This window comes from Erithacus rubecula, assembly GCF_903797595.1.
Source record: "Erithacus rubecula genome assembly, contig: scaffold_112_arrow_ctg1, whole genome shotgun sequence".
In the NCBI taxonomy this organism is placed as follows: domain Eukaryota; kingdom Metazoa; phylum Chordata; class Aves; order Passeriformes; family Muscicapidae; genus Erithacus; species Erithacus rubecula.
This window is the reverse complement of record NW_027636279.1, coordinates 419556-440917: the sequence shown is the minus strand read 5'-3', so window position 1 is coordinate 440917 and position 21362 is coordinate 419556. Positions and strand designations below refer to the sequence as shown.

General features: G+C 50.1%; 1 protein-coding gene across 1 annotated transcript in view; it reads right to left on the bottom strand.

Annotated features, from left to right (window-relative positions):
• LOC306815275 (nucleotide exchange factor SIL1-like) overlaps window positions 1-17545 on the bottom strand; it is a 52939-nt gene extending 35394 nt beyond the window's left edge. Inside the window, exon 1 of the mRNA XM_079331864.1 lies at window positions 17439-17545. The gene's annotated coding sequence lies outside the window, so the exon portion shown is untranslated. The remainder of the gene's footprint in view (window positions 1-17438) is intronic.
• Between the last annotated feature and the right edge of the window lie 3817 nt (window positions 17546-21362).

The window sequence follows — 21362 nt, the reverse complement described above, 5'->3', positions numbered from 1 at the left end:
TGCCACGGAGAAAGAGAAGGAAATTTAGCTGGCCTGACCTGCAACTTCCCTCCTCTGAGCAAGAGGGTGCCCAGGTCTGTGAGGAGCACTCCTGTTTGCTGGTGTGCTGCAGACACCTTGGGAGACCCTGTCAGCTGTCCCTGCCCCATGGCTGTACAGCTGCACCAACAGCAGAAAGGAGGTTTGGAGCTGAAATCCAGCCTTGCCTAGGAGAAACAGCTAGTGGGCAAAGAGAGGATAATTGGGAGGCCACAGATCAATGTCCTTGCCCAGTCCCTAACTGGGTCTGCTCAGTCCTGTGCTTTCAAGCAGGACAACCTGCACACATCACCTGAGGTCAATGCCTAGGATGATCTCAGCAGCTCTGCTCCTCCAGGTGATGCTTTAAGTTTTAGCTTCCATATTTCCCAGATTCTGTACTGCTTTAGTGTGTAACTCTGAATTAGGATGTAACTCTGAACTTCATAAAGTGCCAGCAAGTTCTCCTCCCAGCTCAGTCACACAGAACAATCCTTTTCCAACCCCAGAACCAAGGACACCACTACAGCTTCAGCCACAAAAAGTGAAAAAAACAGCAAATTGAGGAGAGCAATGTGTGAGGATGGGACTGCAGAAGCTGGAGCTGGAATTGGACAATGAATCCCAAGATGGAAATGGACCCAAACATAAAAGTGTGAAAACTCATGACCTGGGGTCCATCTTGGGTCCATCCTGAGTGTAACCACAGCCAGGTCTTGCACTGCCCAAGATAAATCCTTTGAAGGGCATTTAATAAATCCTTATTTTATTCCTTTAACTCTGCCCAGCCTCTGTTCCAGAGAGCCTCTCAAGGCATCATTTTCCTGTCCTCAGGAAAGCACCCCATGGGTATCCCCAGCCCTACACAGGAGCCCACTACAGTGAGAGCCCCAAGCCCTGCCAGAGGGTCCCACCTGGGCACCAGGCCCCAGCCAGGTAAGGCAGCTCAAGGAGTTTTTGTTGTTTGCAAGCACCCTTCCACCTCCAGGATATCAGTGGAGAGGGTTCAGCTGCCATACAGATCATTCCATTCATGTCTCTTATGAAATGGCTTTTAGAAAAACATTTATTCTTCTCGCTTGCTCCTCACCATTTACTCCTACTAGGACCCTGCTCTGGCATGTTAAAAACACTCCCACCCAAAGGGAAAAGTTGTGGGCACACCTTGCTGCCTACAGAGAGCCCACACAGTGAGGAAGACAGGCTTTGAGGTGTCCAGGAATAAACTGGGCTGGCTGCAGGAATTGCAGGAATAAACGGGGCAGAAGCTCCTGCAGAAGCAGCCCTGTTCCAAACTGAAACCAGCCCACAGGAGGGAATTGTGACAGGGCACAGGGTGGAGGGACAGGATAACCATGGCACAAACACGTGTTTACAGAGCTTGGCATCCACCAAACACCCATGCAACCTTTGTAACTGCTGCTAACAAATAATAATAATAAATATTAATAACCCCTGCAGGCTACCTGTGCAGCCATCAGCTCACATCAGCCCCTGGAGCTGCAGCTTGGCCATGACACCACCCAGGTGGCAGGAGCAGGACAGGGATGATCCAGCAGCAGGAGAGAGCCCAGCAGCACCAGGGCACAGCTCCTGGCACCAGCAGCTTCAGCAGCACTGCCACAGCTCCCCCAAGAGCAGAGGAGTTGTGTCCATCACTTGCACAAAGCCAGAATCTCTCCCTCTACCCGGCCATAGCAACCCTGACCATGCTCTTATACTGAGAATCATTCAGTCTATCATTTAAATTGACTTAATTAATTCCTTCAGCAGGCTGCATTCCCACAGAATGCTGCTCTCCAGAGGGCAGGAGCACAGCTTTGTGCCTGGGTGGTTGGAAGGCTGAGCAGGGCTGCCCTCGTTAGCAGCCCCGGCACAAGGGGCCATGCTCATTAGTGCTGCTGGCACAAGGGGCCACGCTCCAGCAGGGCTCAGCACGGCCCCAATTCCACCAGCTGCCTCCCCAGCATCCCTCTCACCCTCCATGAGACAGCACAGGGTGGGGGATCTTCTCTGCCAGCACAGTGTGCAGAAGCAGAGTGTGCCTTGGAGATCAGAGGCTGAATTTATCATTTATTATTTATAAGCAGCACATCTATCTGAATTTCTGGCAGCTGCTCTCAAAGGGCTCTGCTCTGCCTGCACACCACATGACACTCCTGCTCCTCAGAGCTCTGGGGTTGGCAGGGACCTCTGAGCCCACACCAGAGTGCTGGTGCTGATTTAAACCCATTTAGGGCTTTAGGAGTTGCCTGGAAATGAGATAGGTGCAGAGACCCTCAGGACAAACATCTTGGTAAAAGCTGTCACAGTGCCTGACCTTAAACTGCTTCCCCCTTCCTCCTCACCTCCCCACCACCCCAAATCCTGCCCATACCTATTCCCTTCTCCCACTTCTGGCTGCCATTTCCCATGCACAGCACATACAATAAGTGATGTTTTCTGCCCCCACTCAGATCTGTCCTTTCCAGCAGCTCCTATTTGCAAGGTGACACTTTGCCTCACACTATCCCAGGAGTCTGCCAGCATTCCATGTGTTTTTATCCCCTCTGCTTTCCCAAGCCTGGAGAATCTAACAGGCAAGAAAGCACAGGCTGCACTAACAAGGTCCCAGAGAGCCCTGATGTCCCACTGCAGCTGGGCCCAGGAACTGCCAAAGATTTAACTGGCTTATTCCCAGCCTCTCTGGAAACAGCTTTTTGTATTTTCCAAGTTCCTGCTGTTCACCCGTGGCACTCACAGGGAATAACAACCTCCTTCCCCTGTCAGATGCTGGCTTCCCTGTAAAGAAACTCAATTAAGAGGTTAAGAAACCATGCAAAATTCCTGCTCAGTGTTACAGAAATCCAGCAGAGATGGATCCAGCACACGAGTCCCACAGCAGCACTCACACCACTCTGCCTGCTCAGTAAAACCATCCCTCCCTGTGGCTGCATCTCCCAGCCCCAGCTCAGCCTGGAGGTTTCCCATGGGGATACCCAAGCCAAGGAACCCCTGCACTCCCTGCAGAGCACCTGGCACAGATGTACCCCAACAGTGGGCACACAAAGGGCTCCTCCAGCTGCCCAGCTGATCCACCAGGAGCCATGAGCTGTGAGCTTTATGAAAAATGCATTTTCTCACCTCTCCACAGAGCACCAGGTGGTGGTAACAGCTCTGAGTCCCTGTGACAACCCAGGGACAGGGAGCAGCAGGGAGCAGGATGGCACACGGGCAGCAAAGGTGGGGCTCTGGACATGTGGTCAGGAATAACAGGGCATAGCAGCTGGTGGATTGATTGCATGGGCTGGTGGATGTCCAGCCCTGGCTTAGCTCCCACATGCTTCCAGTCTTGTGGCAAGCTCCCAGTTGAAAAGGCAGAGAGGCCACTAGGATGCACCTTGTGGGTAAAACCCAGTAAAGAGCTGCCAAATCCTGGAATAAAGCCCTAGCAAGCCAATCTCAAATATCCCCTGAAGGGGAATAAGGAGCTTTCTGGGGATGAACACAACCTGCTGCCACACAGGTTCCCTCAGGACCAGTCCTGGCTTTGTCCCCAGTCCCTGCATCAATCCAGACACATCAATGCCCATGCTGGGGCTCAGCTGCTCCACTCCCAACACAGACACCACAGTTACAACCAAGGCTGCTCCCACTGAGGTCAGCAGCAACATCTTCCTGTGCTTGGATGAAAGGCTTGATGCAAGTTTGGTTTTTTTACCTCCCTGCACTGGTCCTTTCTCAGTGGTTGCAAAGGATGACTTGGTTAAGCAATTAAATAAGCCCTGGGACAGGAATGAGCACAAAGGGAGAGCTGAGAGACTGCCAGTCCCATCATCCAGAAGTGACTCTTGGGTGGTTGCCATTCCTCTATCCAGGCATTTTCCACCAAGACTGAAAAGCAACTCCTGCTCCCCAAGCATCAAAGCTTCTCTAGGACAAAGCCAAAGCAGAACAGCCAGCCACTGCAGGCAGCATTTCTTCAGCAGGGCTTTTCCTAAGGAAATTTAAATTAAAACCAGCCCCAAGGGCTGCAAATGAAAAAAAAAAGAGAACATAATTCCTTCCCTCTCCTGTTCTTCATCTGCTACCCCTGCTTTGGGGAATGGTTTGTTGCCTTTTAGAGCTATTTTAGATGTTACTTGCAGCAATGTATGGAGAAAAACAGTTGAAATGTGATGGTGCAGCATTCTTTTTAATTAAACAATCCCTCAGGCACAACAGAATGGCTCCAGTCAAGCCCAGAACACTGCAGGTCTGTCTCCTCAAGGGGAGGTGCTGGCCCCACTCCTCCAGCAGAGCAGAAGGTCTCCCAGGCCCCTCTGCAGGTCTATTACCAGATGGCCCAGATCTTCTGCAGGCTTTGTGTCCTTCCTGCTGCCATCCTGGCTTTTTGCCTCATCAGCCTCTGCCAAGCAGAGCTTTGATCCCCCAGCCACTCCTGGATCAGGAACCTTCTTTCCTTGTGCTGCCCCAACACGAAGGACATGGAGCTGGAGCTCCCCAGCTTCAGAGGGGAGGCACTGATGTGGCACTGAGTGCCTGGATCTGAGATCCCTCTGGTCTCTTCAAACAGCAGCAGAGTCACAGCTTGTGATCCGTGCAAAAGAGCCTTTTCCTTGGGGAATGGAAGCCACGCCAGCGCTCATCTCCACCTTGTCATGGCAGAACAAACTGAGCAGTGCTTCAAAGAGCTCCTCAGCCTTAAATCCTGATAAAATGCTGGCTGAGTGGAGAACCTGTCTGTGAATGTCTCGTGAATCCCAGCAGAGGCTCTGAAAAAGCTTTCTATGAATGCCTGCACCACCACAGAGCCCCTCTCACAGGAACCCCCTACTGCCCCATAGACATCTGAACTGCTGTGTTATGGACACAGAACTGAAGAGGGAGGAAAGCTCCCAGCCCACAGGTCCCTCCATGACCAGACTCCCTGCTCCTCAGAGCTGTGGGCTCACTCAGGAGCAGTACTTTAGCTCCATCCCAGTGCCCCTCAACCACAGCACTCCAAAACCTGCGCTGGGGAAGGACAAGAACAGAGACGTGACCAGGACTGAGTGGGTTTCCTCCACAGTGATCCCTTCCAAGGGACAATCACTCTGTTTGTAACCTCAGTACCTTCAGTCAATGCACTGACTCTCTTCTGGAGCTCAGACCAACAGCAGGAGATCCAGACACTCAAAAGGAAAATCCTTTTTGGGAGACACCCTACAAAGAGCCATTTCATGGATTGGCATGTCTCAATAGCTGAGCAGCACTGGTCCACGGAGGGTTCTTCCTTTGACAGTCCTGGCTGTCACTGCACCTCCTGGCTCTGCAGACACCCAAAGACACAGAGACTTTCACTCTCCAGGTCCTGGTGTTTGCTGTAAGGTGATTGGCAAAGCCAAGAGCTCAAAATCTGCTGTCAGAGTGAGCAGCAGGCTGTTCCCACACACAGCTCTGATCCAAGCTGCACCTGCAGCACCTTCCCCTCTGCTGGGAGACACCAGAACATCCTGAGCAGCTGCCTGAGCATCCTGGCAGTGCCACAGCAGGTGAGGACGTGGCACATCCACCACAGCACTGCCAGACCATGTCTGTGAGTGCCTGAGCTTCTGCCAGGATGGCCACAGAACTCAGCTGTCTCCTCCTGCACACAGATTTCATCCCCAGCCATTCTCCATCCATCAGCTGCCAGCTAAATGAAGCTGCTCTGTGAATCCAGGCTGTTCCAGTGACTTCCAGTGACCACACACGTCACATGTCAAGACAAGTTTTGGCAGCGACCCCAGCGAGGGAGTGAGAAATCTCCACACACCCAGAGGCAGGCAGGGCAGTTCCTCACATGTCAAAGGGAGCAGCAGTGGGAACAGGCTGCATATGTTTTCTGAGGCAAGGACCCTGTCATTTATGGAACAAACGGTACATTTATTGTGCTATTCAGGAAGAAATAATAATTACACTGGCCTCCAGTCTCCAGCTCTTTTAAGTCTCTACTTAAAGAAAGAGCAAAAAAAAGACCAAAGCAAACAAGGCTTCCACAAACCCTCTGAACTGGCTTTTAGCTGCTGGACAAAAGCATGGCAGCAGGAACTGCTCTGCATTGTCTCCTTCCTGTTTCATAACAGCCCTGCAGGCACAGCACGGCAGGAGCAAAGCCCTGCTCGTGTGCTGCAGCTGCCCTGACCTCCCCACTGTGCTCCAGGTGTGCTCCAGGTGTGCCTGCCTGCCCTGGCACGTGCTTGTTCATCCCAGGCCAAGGAGCAGGGAGCCAGCCCAGGCACCTGTGATGCCATGATGATTTTTTGCCTTTTCTTTTATATATCTTTTATGTATTCTCAGTGGCCTTAACATGCATACTTGTAATTCCTTAAGTCTGATAATTTAGCATAAACCTGGCATTCTGTTAGGCCAGAAAACCAAACATCCTAAAGGCCTTGCAAGCTGGAAAGCCCTACGCTGTCCTGAGAAACCAAGGTCCTCTAAAATACATCCTGCAAACTAGAATTAAAATTAGGCCCATCTAGACAGGAATACTTGGAAACAGAAAGATATTATACTATTAATTCAAGCCTCTCATTGAGGTATCTTTGTTAAATATGCTAATTTGCAAGGTCTATCAATTGTATATGTGATTTACCATGTGTGTGCATTTTGGGGCATTCCACTTTGGTGAAGTGCTGCACCATAAAGATCCTTATTAAATACCCAGATAAAAACCCTTTATCCTCTAATGTGTCTGGCTCTTAATTTTAAAACCAAGGAAAAGGCATCACTTGGGCACCCCAGCAGCAACACCCACAGCTCCAGGGTGATCTCCCAGGAACACCCCCTGCAGCACACATCATTCTGTCTCATCAGGCACTCAGCCCTGCTTTGGTGGAGATTTACAGAGAGGTTTTTTTTCTCTTGGAAGCAATAATAGATGGACAGCAGGAAAGGGAAGAAATTAATGAACAAGTAATCATTCCCAAAGTTGCAAATAGGAGCGATTCCTCACTCTGAGACAACCCTGGAAAACAAGATTAAAATGCTTAGGGGACATATTCTGAAAACTGCAGGTAATAGAACAGATAAAATGTATTTACACTATCTCACAAGGGACATGTACTTTTTATTCTGCTGAGGAATGGAATATTCTGCTCCTCATTGCAGAGCTAAAAGGGTGTCCTAAAAAAAGGAACTTAACAAAGCGTTTTTAATGGCAGCTGGGGCTGGTTCCAGAACACAGGCTCTCCTCTGCCCACAGAACCACAACCAGCACCTGCAGACACACCCAGCACACAAACATCATTAATAATCCAGCAAACAGCACCATTATCAGCCAGCAGAAGGGAGGCTGGGGTGGCAGGGGGGCCAAAGCTACACTCCCTGTGCTGATGTTTGCCAAGAGGAGGAGGAGGAGGCACATCCTTCTGCCTTCCTCCCCATGGCAGCCCGCAGAGCCAGGGCTGCCAGCAAACAGCCTGTGCCTCCAGTAGCCTCCAGCAGAAACAATTTGTCATGTGTCAGATCAAATCAACTCTTCTGAGGCCACGGTGCTCCCTGAAGCAGACAGCTGCCAAACTCTAGAGCAGGAATCCAAGGAAAGAGAGTGTCCACTGTCAGCCCCCAGTGCTGGGGGAGCCCAGCACAGTTTTTTGGTGAGACATCAGCAACCCCAGCCAGGCAGCCACCAGCAGCTCCTGCTAGGAGCAAGGATTTGGTGTTTCAATTATCACTCCATGTAGTCCAGAACCTGCACACTCATGCTGTGGCACAGCACCTCGCTGATGCCAGGGAGGCCTGAGGAAGGCTGGTATCTGTCAAGTGTCTGGAATGGCTGCAATGGATTATCACTTGTCTGAGCAAGGGCTTCTTCCCTCCCAGACAGCACATGCTCTCCTGCTACAAGAACTCCCTCAAACTGAACTACAGATTACTATTTTTTCCTTTTAAATAGTCCTAGAGGCTTTTTCTTTTTTTTTTTTTTTTTTTTTTTTTTTTTTTGTTCACTCCCAAGCACCACTGCACTTTCCATGATTGGGTTTGTGCCCTTGCCTTGAGGCCCCTTGCAGATCCCGTTTGCTGCACAGTCCTGCAAGAACCACTGAAGCACAGGGCCTGGGCATGTCCCTGTCTGTGATCCTGCTGGGCACAACAAACCCCTAAAACTGCTGTGGGCTGTATATCATGCCAGCAGTACTGTGAGGATCCCAAATTGCTCACCTGCTCCTGCAAAGACCAGGCTCAAGCACTCCCTGGTCTGCACAGAGGGCACATCCCTCAGCCCAGGGCCCAGCTGCTGCTCCAGATGTTCCAGATGTGGGCTCCATCTCCACCTGAGCCCTGCCATAGCCAGGAAAGCCACTCCTTCTACAGATGAAGAATAATGGCCCCATAAAAGTGAGTCTGCAAGAGTTCCTGGCTGGACAGAGATTAGTTCATGGCAAAGAGAAAGGCAGAAGGTGCAAAGGAAGCACAGGAGAAGTTGGAGGTGTTGCTTCAAGTTACCAGAAAGCAACAGAACCTCATCACTGCCTATCAACAAAAAGAAGTGAACAAATGGGAAATGTGGCAGCCTAAACCAGGGAACAAGGGAAAAACAAGCAATCAGGCACAGGGCATTCCCCTGGCATTAGCAGGGCCAGTACAAACATCAGCTGTGTGGGGCTTTTCCAGTTCATTTAAAGAGTCAGGCACCACTCATCTGGTGCCTGATGACAAGCTATATTTAGACCCCTTTTATCTGTACCAGGACTCCTCTCCAGCCACAGGGACTGGCTCCTGGACCATCCATTGTTCCAGGAGCCTCTCACCCAGCTCAGAACACAAGACTCAGCCAGCCCAGGCACCAGGAGAGCTGTGAAGGACTCCTAGCACTGCTCCAGCAAGGAGCAAACCCAGGCTGTGCCTGGAACACGGGCAGTGTTACACAGAGATCCTGGCAAGGAGGAGGAGGGTACAGACTCCAGTCTGTCATGTACAGAGATGCTTTCCAGGCACTTACAGCTGCACAGACATCAGCAGCCAGGCTCCCACAGAATCCAGCCTTTGCATGCTCCAGTTTCCAGCCAGCACTCTCTGCACTGTGATCCAGCCCAGCTCAGTGGTGGCAAGCAGAGCCAGCTCCAGGCACAGCCCTTGCCCTCAGCCTTTGAAGGCAGGTTAAGCAGAGAAGGCTTTAGGTATCAACCCAGGACATGGCTTGAACTCACATCTCTGAATGGAGACTCTTCCTCTGAAAAATTAATGCTTTTTTTCAGCTCTCTGCCTTTGAGAGAATCAAAGTGCAGTGGGAGTCACACTCACATCAGGTTCCTCAGCAAACTCTGGTTCTGTTCCTGAACAGTGGTCAATTCTCCAGACACCTGCAGGAAACCAAACCTGCCTCAGCCACCCCATCTCAGCCTGCTCCTCAAATCTGAACAAAGGAGCCCATTCACAGCAGCACTGACAAATTTCTTTACCCAGGAACAGGTGTCCAAGTGCCATGCTGTGAGTAAGAGGATGGTTCCCAGAAGCCTCCTATTGACATGGAACACTTCCCCACACACTCTGTACTTGATTACCCCACGCTTGCTGGGAGAAAAGGAACAAAATGCACTGCAGAGCCACTTGCTAATTCCTGATTGGAGTACAAGCATGGCAGAAACACCATTTTCCCCTCCCTTTCCAAGGCTGACATGTGCCATGTCCAGTTGCCAGAGACAGACACCTCACACCCAGCCCTTCTGTTCTGCCACCCTGAGGAGGGCCCATGTGGAGGAGCCATCACACACTGGGTACCAACACAGCATTCAAAACTATGTCCAGAACTTGCTGAAGCACTTGGATCACCCACGGCTCCTGCTGGAAGTTTTCCACAGTGTAACAGTTTATTCTGTGGGCAGGAAGAGAGCAAGAAAATTAATTAAGGCAAAGTCAGAAGCAAATACTCCTCCTGAAGTGAGTTAACTACACTAAAGCAGAGTTGTGAGCAGGCCAAGTCCATTTTAAGGGCTATACATTTTCTCTTCCACAGTCTTGAAAAGGAAAATGAAGAGACTTTGTTCTGTATGCATATTGTCCACCATTTGTTATTGTCTGTCTATTGATGCTTACTTGAAAAACAAAATTTAATTAAACCCCACAGTACTGCATAGCCTGCCTTTGAAATATGCCTGCATTAGTGGATCATTACAGTAAATGAAATACAGCTTCATATTGGATTTTTCAAATAATGGCCTAAAACTGTTACAAATTAAATAATACTCCTGCAGAGGGAAATTAGCAATTAGCGTTTTTAGCAAGGGCAAAGAGATGTTTACAGATGAAGTCTGAAATGAGACATGGAGGCAATGAGGCAGAGAGGTGCCACAGGGCTCCTCCAGACCTGGTTGGGAGGGTTCTGTGTAGAAATTAGACAAGGAAAGAGTGTGCCATGGCCAGGCACATGGAAAGGGCAGTGTCCCCAATGTCCCAAGAATGCCAGCATGACCAGAGTTTTGGGGTGTGCTGGCACAACCTAGAGACAGGTGTTTGTGCATGGGGGAGAGCTCACTGCAGCCTTTGCATGTCCTTTGCAAACCTGGCCAAAGCAGCAGCAGCCATGGAAGTGAAGCCTCGTAACCACTGGAAGCACTGAAAGCCTGGACACCCAGTGGCCAAGGAAAGGGATGCAGGAAGGTGCTGTTATGACAGGATGAGAAACAGGAAAAAGGAGAAAAGCAACAGGAGCTTTGTTATCTCGGGGTAAGTAAAAGCACAAGTGGGTCAGTGAGTCAGAGTTGGGCACAACAGCAATGCCTGATGTGGAGCACAGCAAAGTAAGTGAATATTGCATGAGCCTCACAGCTCTGGCTCCAAGAGATCTTCTCCTTAATAGCACCTGGGCTGATGCCAAGTGCTCTTTGACGATTTATTTACTCCAAGAAATCATTTTCCCTAAATAGGAGGAGCCCGTTAGTGCATCCTCCTTCACGTGAGCCTGGAGAAGGCTGAACCTGCAGCTCCTGGGGCCTCATCTCCATGGTGATGCACCAACACACACACACACTACTCCTGCAAGAAGGCAAACTTCCCCAAAGGAGAGGCTGAACATCCCCAAAGGAAAGGCAGAACCTCCCCAAAGCAGAGGCTGAACATCCCCAAGGGAGAGGCTGAACATCCCCAAGGGAGAGGCAGAGCTGTCTCCTGACAGCCCTGGCACAAAGTCTGCTGCAGGTGTTGGCAGGCAGGGCTTTCCTGAGCAGCAGAGCACATCAGCCTAGGAGCAGCTGGAAACAAAGAAAACCTTGCAAGGGCACCTCTGGATCCATTTTATAGGAAAACAGCAGATTTCCAGCTGCTTCCCATGCCAGGAAGCAGCGACTGAGAGACAAGTTCCTGTAGTTCTCATCAGCTTGTGAATCAATTATTTATAGGAAGAAGGTTCAGCATAGAATCATGGAAAGCTGTCAACTTGCAGCCCACGCAGAGCTTGCTGCTCTGTGAACCAGGGACTCCTCACCCCTGCATGGCACAGGACTAAAATCAGCAGCTGTGGCACGAGGGGATCCATCACACCACAGCAACACGAGCACTGGGACCCCAAGGCACTAACAGCACACAGCAACAACCACAGGGATCCAGGCAATGCAGCCCAGGATGCTTCCTAAAGGAAAAATCTGGTGGTAAAAGGGCACTGGGAGTCATGTGAAAGAGCACTGGGAGTGATGTAACAGAGCTGGCACGTGGAGCAGTTGGGGAAGGAGACTCTGACAAGGCTCTGTGGGGCCAGACTATCGAAGGCAAAACAAGCACAGCACTCAGGCACCAGCCCATTGCTCTCCTACCCCCACACCAAAGCCTCTGTAGGGATCCACAACACCTAGCCCCTCATCTGCACACCCCCAAATCTCTCCCATCAGGAGATTCTGGCTCTGTGCTTCTCAGGCTGGGGCAAAGCCTCCCCTGACACTTAAGAGCAGCACAAGCATCTTGCACAGAGATTGCTGAGAGGGGGGAGCAATCTGTGCCACAAGCTCCAGGCAGTGGGAGCATGCCAAGAGCAGGGCAGGCAGAGGTTAAAAACGAGCAGGCTTCACACTCCCAGGCATTGCAGGAAAGGTGCTCATCCCCAGCTCTCCAGCACTCCTGAGAACACAGCCAGGATGAGCTCTGAGCATTTCAAACACACCAGAGTGCTACTCCTCGTTTGCTGGAGCAAATAAAGGGACTGGGATGTCCCAAAGGGAGGAGGGGGAGCAGCACAGGCACCCCTGGAAGTGCCCTGCTTCTGCAGTTCAAGGTTAAACACTTGCACTCATTCCTGAATCTGCCTCTCTCTAAAGCTGCACCAGGTAATTAGAATCATTATAACTATTATTAGACCATTATATTATTATAGCATTTTTGCTACACTTGACATCTGTTGGCTGATAGATTTAACTGGTACATAAGAAATAACTGTGCAGAGATTTCTTGCAAATGAGCAGCAACAGGGAAGACATTAAAGCATTCTGCATTCAAAAAGTTAATTTTATGGAAGTACGCTCAAAATAAAAATTCCAAAATTAAGTTAAACCTTTAAAACCTCTCATTCAAGGAATTATTTAGGCTTAAAGTAGGCAACCATTACAAGATCCTGACTTTATTTAGATCTCTAAAGGCATATATGTAGCTTGGTATCTCCTTCAGATGAACATATACATCTTCTTCCCATCTGCTCCAGAGATTTCTAAATCATCCTTCCATCTTCCTTTCCCTCTCTCTGCAGCAGGCACTTGAATTATTTGGGCAGAGTCTGACTGCACAGGGAACCAGTATAATCAGGGCTCTTACAACCTGCTGTCTGCAAATCCTATAGAATTATCAGCAAACACACATCTAGAATAAAATACAGCTTCCTGCAGCCCATGAAGCCCAAAGGGCTTTGCAAACTAGACTTGGGATGCAATTTATCCACCAGTGAGATTCAGCTGTAATCCAGAGTGGAACACAACCTTTCCATCCATATTTAACTACAGCACACAGGGCCCTGGACAGCAGCAAGGAAGAATCCAACAGAAGCCATAGGAATGTTTTAGGGAGACTGAGTTTTTCCCCTGGAACTGAAATTAGGTCAGGGCACCTGCAGAGTTGGACTCAGTGATGCTTGTGGGTGCCTTCCAACTCGGAATATTCCATGATTCTGTGACTCTACCATCAGCCATGGACCAGTACAGGAGAACAAGGAGGGCCCAGAGTCTCCATGCTGTTGATGGTGCCCCTGAAGCACAGCTAGAGTGAACAGCTGGGTACCACAAGTTACCAGCCTGGGGAAGAGCAAGACATGAACACCACAGGGGAATCCTGTGTTGCCCTTAAATTTGGTTGGGCTCAAATTTCACCCCACAGTTACACCCATGTGCAAACACAAATGGAAAGCAGGTGGAGGACTTCCATTCTTAAACTTCAGGCAGCTGAGCCCAGCAGCTCAGTACTCACAGAACTCAGGGAAGGCAGAGCTGGTCCTGCTTGGGCAGTGAAATCTGTTTCAGCTCAAATAATTCCTCTTCCTGAAGCATCACTGAGGTGACAGCAGAGCCCTGGTGCAGTGAGGCATCCTGCAACCACTCCCACTGTGACACACACTAGTTAGGAATAAAAATGAGTGTCATTAATTTCTCCAGAGCAAGTAGTTTTATCTTGTCCAGAGGAGCAACCACACAAGGAACTTGGAATTGCTTGAGGAGAAAAATGTGTTTTTGCTACCTTTGTCACATGCAGACATGCTCAGCTCTCACTGAGGAGAGACTTATGGAGAAACAAAGGGGAGCAGGAGGTGCAGGACACAACTTCCCCCATGCACAGCCCACTGCTGTGGCAGCTCTGAGTGGGAAGCAGGCTGAGGATTGCCAGAGCTGTTTCAGTGCCAGCCCCAGCAAGAAGCCTCAGGTAAATGAAGTTCATGAAAGCTCTTAAATGACCTAAGTCTTCAGAAGGAGAGCACAATCCCCCACTACAGAGACCTGCCCATCACACCTCTGACCAGCACAGAGCAGCTTTTCTCTCTATCCATCTGATGCTTTCAAAAGCCAGAGGAGCTGGGGCTGGGTAAGCTCACCTTAATGAGGCCCAGTGCTCATTATTAACTAAGAAAAAAAAGACCAACCAAAGCAACTCCACCCCAAGCACCTGAGGGGTGGCATCAGCAATTCCCTGTCACCACAGGAGCAATCCCTGTGTATGGGCCCTGGGAGCTCAGCCCAAGTCTGCTTCTGTTCATCCTTTCCATTAATGGTTTGAACAACCAAAGAGAAGGCACTTTTATAAAACCTGAAAGGATGTCCAGGAGTTAAGAGCTGGAAGCACTCTGGAGGTCATGATCAGAATTGATAAACAGAAGTTCCCAAAACACCCACAAATCAATAGAAAGAAAATCAAGGAAAACAATGCAAAGAAATGCACTTGGAAACAGCACAGAGATCAAGCACACAAACAGTCCAGGGGAAAACTCTCCAGACAGAGGGAACCTGGGGAAAACTGGGGACCAAACTAAATGTGCCAGCACTGTGTAAGATCCAGAACATAAAATACCCAGTTCTGGGCTCTGTGCTGGGTGTCACCTCTGAGTCCCAGACTAACCAGAGGGTTTGGGCAGCCAGCAGAGCAGTCAGCAGTACAGAACATGCTGCCCCACAGCAGCTGGGGAGGGGTTTCTCCATCCCTGCTGCCTCCAGGGCTGGAACCAGCTCCCAGGTTTTAACAACCTGCCATGGGGCTCCCTGTTCTATGAAGGCAAGAGACAAACTGGCTGCTCAGTTTGCTGCACGGGCAAGTTAGATGAGCTCAGGCTCTCTGAGGACATTTCATCATCTTGGGATTCCATCAAGGCCCAGAGGGAGCTGGGTCCTGTCCAGATGTGCACCACCATCCACCACTGCCCAGCCTGGAGCTGAGGATCTCTCACCTGGCTCAGAACAGGGCTATAGACAAGGAGGCTGTTCCAGCCCTGAATTTCATTTTGGCATCCTCCATCTGGCTATTCCTACAGCAGTGACAAAGGCAAATGAACTAATTCCCCTCCCCAAAATACAAGAGAGCTTCTCATCCTGCTGAGGGGCACCCACACAACCACAGACCCAGCACCACTGTGACCATTTCCATTATCCCTCACTAAGGAAGTCATCAGGCTCCATTTGCAGCTCAGAAGCCAGCAGGGAATAGGATGCTGCCCTGTGGAAAGCCATGGCTGCCCAGTTTTCCTCCTCTCCACCTATCCCACAGGGTTCCACCGACCTCTGCAACTCTCTGAAGCCCACAAGGGCCATCACCCAGCCCTGCCTACCCCAGACACCTCAATTTGAGTTGTTGAAAGCCACTGAAGCCATTGCCACAAGGTGTTACAAAGCAGGTGACACCAGAGCACAGCTGCACCAAGCCCAACCAGCAGCTTGGCAGAAATCCAGCAAGGGGGCCAAAGCTACAAATCTCATGCAAAAGCAGGGCCTAGCTCTCAGGAGCATTTGAGATTTCCCACAGACTAGGAGGGATTTGGGGTTTTGCTGAGCTGCCTCATGAACCGCAGCCAGAATGGATTTGACAAAGCCTCGGTGAGCAGGAGCCTTTTCCCTTGGCAGGGCTGCTTCCCAGAGATCCCCAGCCTTGTGTCACTTCCCACTGCAGGTGCTAAGAATATCTGCCTGTTCATAAAAAAAGTAGCAACCAGCTATTGAGAACGTATCAACAAAGCTCTCAACAAATCTTAATTAAAGCTGATTCACCTCCCTCACGAGCAGAGCGTGGTTTCTCAGAACGCTGACTGGAAGAGCTGAGGTGGGTTAGAAAAGCCATGGAGGGAGTCAGTAGCACAGAGGATTAGCACACAGAGAGGATGACTATTATCCCTAAATTTATCCCAATAATCCAACACCTCACAAATTCTCAAGGTATGGATGCTGCTTTCAACCCCACCTGTCAAGCAGAAGCAGACAGGTTTGGGGATGCTGGAGTTTACCATGTGTTTTATTGCTCAGGCTAAAGGAATTCTGATGTAAAAATGAAGGAGGTGGTGACAGTAGCACCAGTCCTGCTCTTGTGCTGCTTCAGGACACTGAAAGGACAAGACTGGTTTCAAAGGCTGTTCTGACAGTTCACCAGGAATTGTTTCCAGCTGATTTCTTCCAAAGAATTGTATTTGTATCCCTTCAATATACTAAGTACACGGTCACAAAGACAGCAGCCTCCAGGAACTCACAACACTGCTCTCTCACCTCTGGTAGCTGGACTCCTACACTGTAGTTTCTGGGACAATATTTTGGATACTTCCACCATAGAAATGCCCTAGAGGCTGCTGGAAAACAAAGTGGACCAGACTGGATCATTTTAAGGCAGAAAAGAGAGAAAAAGAGACGTCCATCCCTTAACAATGCTACTCCCAGAGAACAAATGAATTCGAACAATCACAGAACACTGCGGCAGCACGCTCGGTAAATGACAGGGTGTGTCATCGTCTTGGAACATCCTCTGGAGACTTATCTGCACTTAAAAGGTTCCTGCTGGGCTGTGCACGGAGCAGCCTCTTGCACAGACAGCTCCACCACAGAAATGCCCCTGCAGATTATCCTCCTTTGGCAGGCAAACTGAGCAGCACCGGTGCAGGCAGCTCTGCCTCTGCACCGCACTAGGACTGGGTTAGTTCCAGCAGAAAAACACTGCAGAATAAGTAACTTGGCCCTAAGAAATTGTGTCTGCACAACTTGGTGTCGACTCTGACCCTGCTGAAGGTGGGCGGCATCAGAGCTCTGCCAAAGATCTCTCCTAATGCGAGTGTTAGCCAACCACTGCGCTTAAGCATTTTAAGGCAACATTCCAAAGTGTTTATATACAAAAGCCCCTTTGCTCAGCGTTCCCTTCCTAGCCTTGTGCAACGCATCGTTTTACCAGTTCTCCAGTCAGAGCACCATATGCAGCCTTGTACCGAAACAATTAAACCAGCTTTAAAATTCAGACCTCGTGTTACAGAGCACACTCATTTTAATATCCCAGAGTTACTCCAGCATGTTTTTATTCCACAGCAGCCTGGGCACACATCAGCCCAGAGGTCGCCCAGCCTCGTGCTGCAGGCAGGACCAAACTGCGCCCTTTGGAGGAAACTTACATGTAATATTATGTTAAATAAATGTTTAAATATGTTTAAAACGCGTCGGTGTAAGGGATCCCTGTCCTATGCGAAGCACCCGTCACAGGCCCGCGTTTGCGGTCCCTGCACCAACACTCCGGCAGGGACCGGTCCTGCCAGCCCTGTCCTAACGGCCCGGCCGCTCTGAGGGGAACCGGGCCTGCGGGCCGCCCCAGCCCGGCCAGGCCTCACCGCCGGCTCCGCTGGCACAGGGCAGCGCAGGGAAGACAGCGGCCGGTGCCCACAGGGCCGGGAGCAGCACTGCGTCCCGGACCGCGGGTGCCTGGCCCGGAGCTCCGGTCCGGCCCTCACGGGGCGCCAGCACCGCCCCCCCTGCGACCCCCCCACCCCGACTCACCGCTCCGCACTGCGCACGCTCTGCCCGGCCCCGCCCCCGGCCCCGCCCCGGCCAATCAGCGCCCTCCTTGGCCCTGCTCCTGCCCTTGGCCCCGCCCCGCTCAGCAGCACAGCCCCTTGGCCACACCCCCGGCCCGGCCGTTCGGTCACACCGCCCTTGGCTCCGCCCCCTGGCCCTGGCCCCTCCCGTGCCCTATGAGGCGGCGGCACTGGCCCGGCTCGGCCGTGAGCTGGCTGGGTTTGCCTTTGTTCCTTTGACCCGGCCTGATATGAGCCGTGTCTCTTGTCCCGGGTCGGGCCCCGGCCTCGCTGGGCGGACAGGAGCCTCCCTGGCTGTAGGAACGGGCTGTCCCGGGCAGCAGCCCCAGCCTGGAGCATCGCTCCCTCAGGAAAGCACTGACGGGACTGCCCGGCTGAGGGCACCTCTCTGCATCGTGTTAGGACAAATTCTGGAGAATTTTCTCCATGGAAAGGGTGGTCAGGCACTGGAACTGCCCAGGGAGGTTTGGGTCCCCATCCCTGAATGTGTCCAAGGAATTCCTGGATGTGGCACTCAGTGCTCTGGGCGACAAGGTGGGGATATCTGGGATGGGTCCTGGGGATCAGGAGGGAATATTCACAATGATCTGGAGATGTGGCTTTACACATCATATCATCCCTGCCACAGGCTACTTCACCACCTCGTTTATTTTTCACAGGTTTTGAGGAAAGTAGTGAGGTTTCAGGTAGGTACAAGGGTGTAAATTCTCAGCCTTGGCACCCCTGGCTGATGCTGAAATGAGGTGAGAAAGTCAGAGAAGGCACAGGGAGCTCACTGTTCCCCTCACCTCATTCACTCAAAGCCCTCTGCTGATTAAAATCATACCAAAGCATTTCCCACCCCTCTCCGACTGTGATTGTGTGATGGCATTGCAGAAACGATGGAAAATCGACAGCCACGAGCTGTGCAAGGGCTGGGCTGTGGCTGAGGAACAGGCCATGGGATCCACTGCACAGCAGCCAAAACCAACCTGCCAGCCCCAAAATTAAACCTGCAATGCTTAATTATCCAGTGAAAGATGCTCAGCGACATCAGGGGACCTGTCCCTGGGCCACTGTCCCCACGGCTCTGCTCACCCATGCTGTGTTTCACTGCTGGCACCCACAGAGATCCTGGAGGCAGGAGATTGACTGTAAGCAAATCTCAGCTCCCCTTGCCAGTAATTGAATATTTTCAGTCTTTCCAGGTTGGTTGTAAACATCTCAAAAACATAATCTGGAATCAAATCCCTCAAAGCCTGTCAGGAGTGCACCAGAGCTTTATTGATGCTTATGATTTTTGTTGGGGTTTATGGTTTCTCAGGCAGCTACATGATTGCTGCCTGGGTTTAATGCTGGCTGTTAGATAGGTGAAAGCACTGCTGTACTCCAGCCTCCTCCTTCTCCTTTTGGGCTCCACACACCAGGCAGGACTGGCTACTTGCAGCCCAGGAGCCAAGTGTCAGCTGGGGGCACTAAGAAGAGGATTTTCTCCCTGCTTGTTTCAGGGCACAGCAGCCACCAGGCAGTTTGGGAAGCTTCACTGAGATGCTCAGTCCATCCAGAGAGGAGCACTGCTGCATCCCTGGACAATCCCAACCAAATCCCACATCTGAAACCATATCAAAGAGATAAGAAAATAAACTCTGCATGTATTACCTTCTGCATCTCAAGTTCCTCTGGTCTGATGGGGTGTGTTATAAATGAGCACAAAGGGCCATACTCAAAACCAATTTGAAAAATTTATTGAGTACAGACGGCAAAAGCAAATTGCAGCGCTGGGTGGCAGGGAGACTCCGCTCCACAAAACTGCCACACCTGATCGAGTCGCAAGTCCGCCTTTTAAGTTCTTCCCTTCTTGCTGATTCATCTTTCCAGCTCATTCTGCTTGCTCCTTTTTCCTAAAAAAATTACTAAGACGTTTGGTTATTGTGCTAGCCTAAGTAATCAGTAATCACATACCCACAGACCAGCCCGCATCCCCGGGCTTCAAGATTACTTATCTTAAGTCTGCATGTCCGGGTTTCAAGATAACCTATCTTACAACGAACAAAAAGGTCACCATTCCCTCACAATCCCCCCTTTTTTCCTATTTACCTATTTTTGTTCGTTGTATCTCTGGAGCTCTTTTCTGCTAAGTTCTAAGCAATCCTCAGTTTTGACACCATCTAGAGGCTCATATTTCGCCTGTATCAGCATAAGGTGGGCAGCTTCTAATCTCCCCTTTACGATATTAATTAGTTTGTTAAAAATACAGGGGCCGAATGTCAATCCGATTACCAGTAAAACTATAGGTCCTGCTATAGTAGATAAAAGGGTGGTTAGCCAAGGGGAATGATTGAACCATGATTCATACCAACTTTGTTGAGCCTCTCATTCCCTTTTTCGTTGCTCTAGTTGTTTTCGGAGCTCAGCCATAGTGTCTATGACTATGCCAGTATGATCTGCATACGTGCAGCACTCTTCCCGTAAGGCTACACATAATCCCCCTTGTTGTAAGAACAACAGGTCCAACCCTCTACGATTTTGCAACACTACTTCTGATAAAGACCTTACTGATTTTACCAAGCCATCAATAGCCTTTTCAATTCTACTTAGGTCTTCATCCACTGACATTCTCAGATCCCTCATCCCTTGCTGCTGGTTTACTAGGGACGCTACTCCGGTACCGATCCCGGCCCCCCCATCACTCAGCAACACTGCCACTGTGAGTGCTGTAAATGGTTCTCTTTTCATTAAGTGATATTCAGGGGTCACCTGATGTTCAGACACATAATCCTTTGGGTGATATGATATTCGGGGGATGATGAGAACCTGTATGCAATATTCCAATGTTTCATTAAAGTTTTTAGTATCGAAGCCATGAGCCACTGTCTCACATCCCCAATATCCACAATAATACTCCCCTGGGTAATTACAATAACTCCTTCCTGGGTTGGATGCAGGACAAAAATAAAATCCTATCTTGTTTAGGCAGGGTTTTGTTGGCATAAGGTCGCAGAGCTGACAACCAAATGAAGGACTTCCCGAGGTTATTACCGTAGAGAGAATTTTCTGATCCTCGAACCTTATTAGCGACCATTTGAAGGGTTCGTGACTAGCTGCTGCTGGTCCCATAACAAGTCCCAGAAGTCCCCCCATCACACACAATTTTAGAGTTAGGGGGTGTTCACTGCCAAAGTTAGTTCGTTGTTTACCAATTCTTTCCATTTCATCCCTCTTACCACTTCCCTCCCGGCCTTGGGTTCTTGAACGGATAAGTGCCTTATTGGTGATTATATTTGGGAGCCCTTTTTCCCCACTATTTATCCTTCTGCCTCGCCTGCCAACTAGGTTGCTGCTAGTTGCGGGGTAACCCATCTTCACGGCAGCAAGGATATTCTTCAGGGGTGGAATTTGCTCCTCTCTCCCACTTCCTTCCTTTAGAATGCCAATTCTTTTCTTTCAATGGTGGAGTATCACTCCTGAGTTTCTTTACCTGTTTCCGGCACTTCACTTTTACAATATCCGTATTGAATGGTCCCAAAGGCTCATTGGGGTGGTAACAATAAAGCTCAGGGTTAATACCTTTGGAAAATATTTGCCACCAAGATGGGGATCCCACTTTTAGCTCTCGAGCTGCTACCTTTTGACTTAAAACCAAGGTAGTCAGCTCGCGCTGTCCCTCCCAACAAGGCTGGCACACGCTTTTAGGAGCCCTCCCTCTTTGGCAATGAACCCACCACGACTCTCTGCAAATTTTGCAACAAAAGCATACAAATGGGTAGCAATCACAGTCTAACCAGCTGCATGCCACCCTTATATCTTTATGATTTACATTCCCCTCCCCATTATACAATTTCCCTTTATTTGTTAACCTAATGTCTCGATAGTAAGGTTGTTGTTCAAGTTCCTCTAAATATCTGCA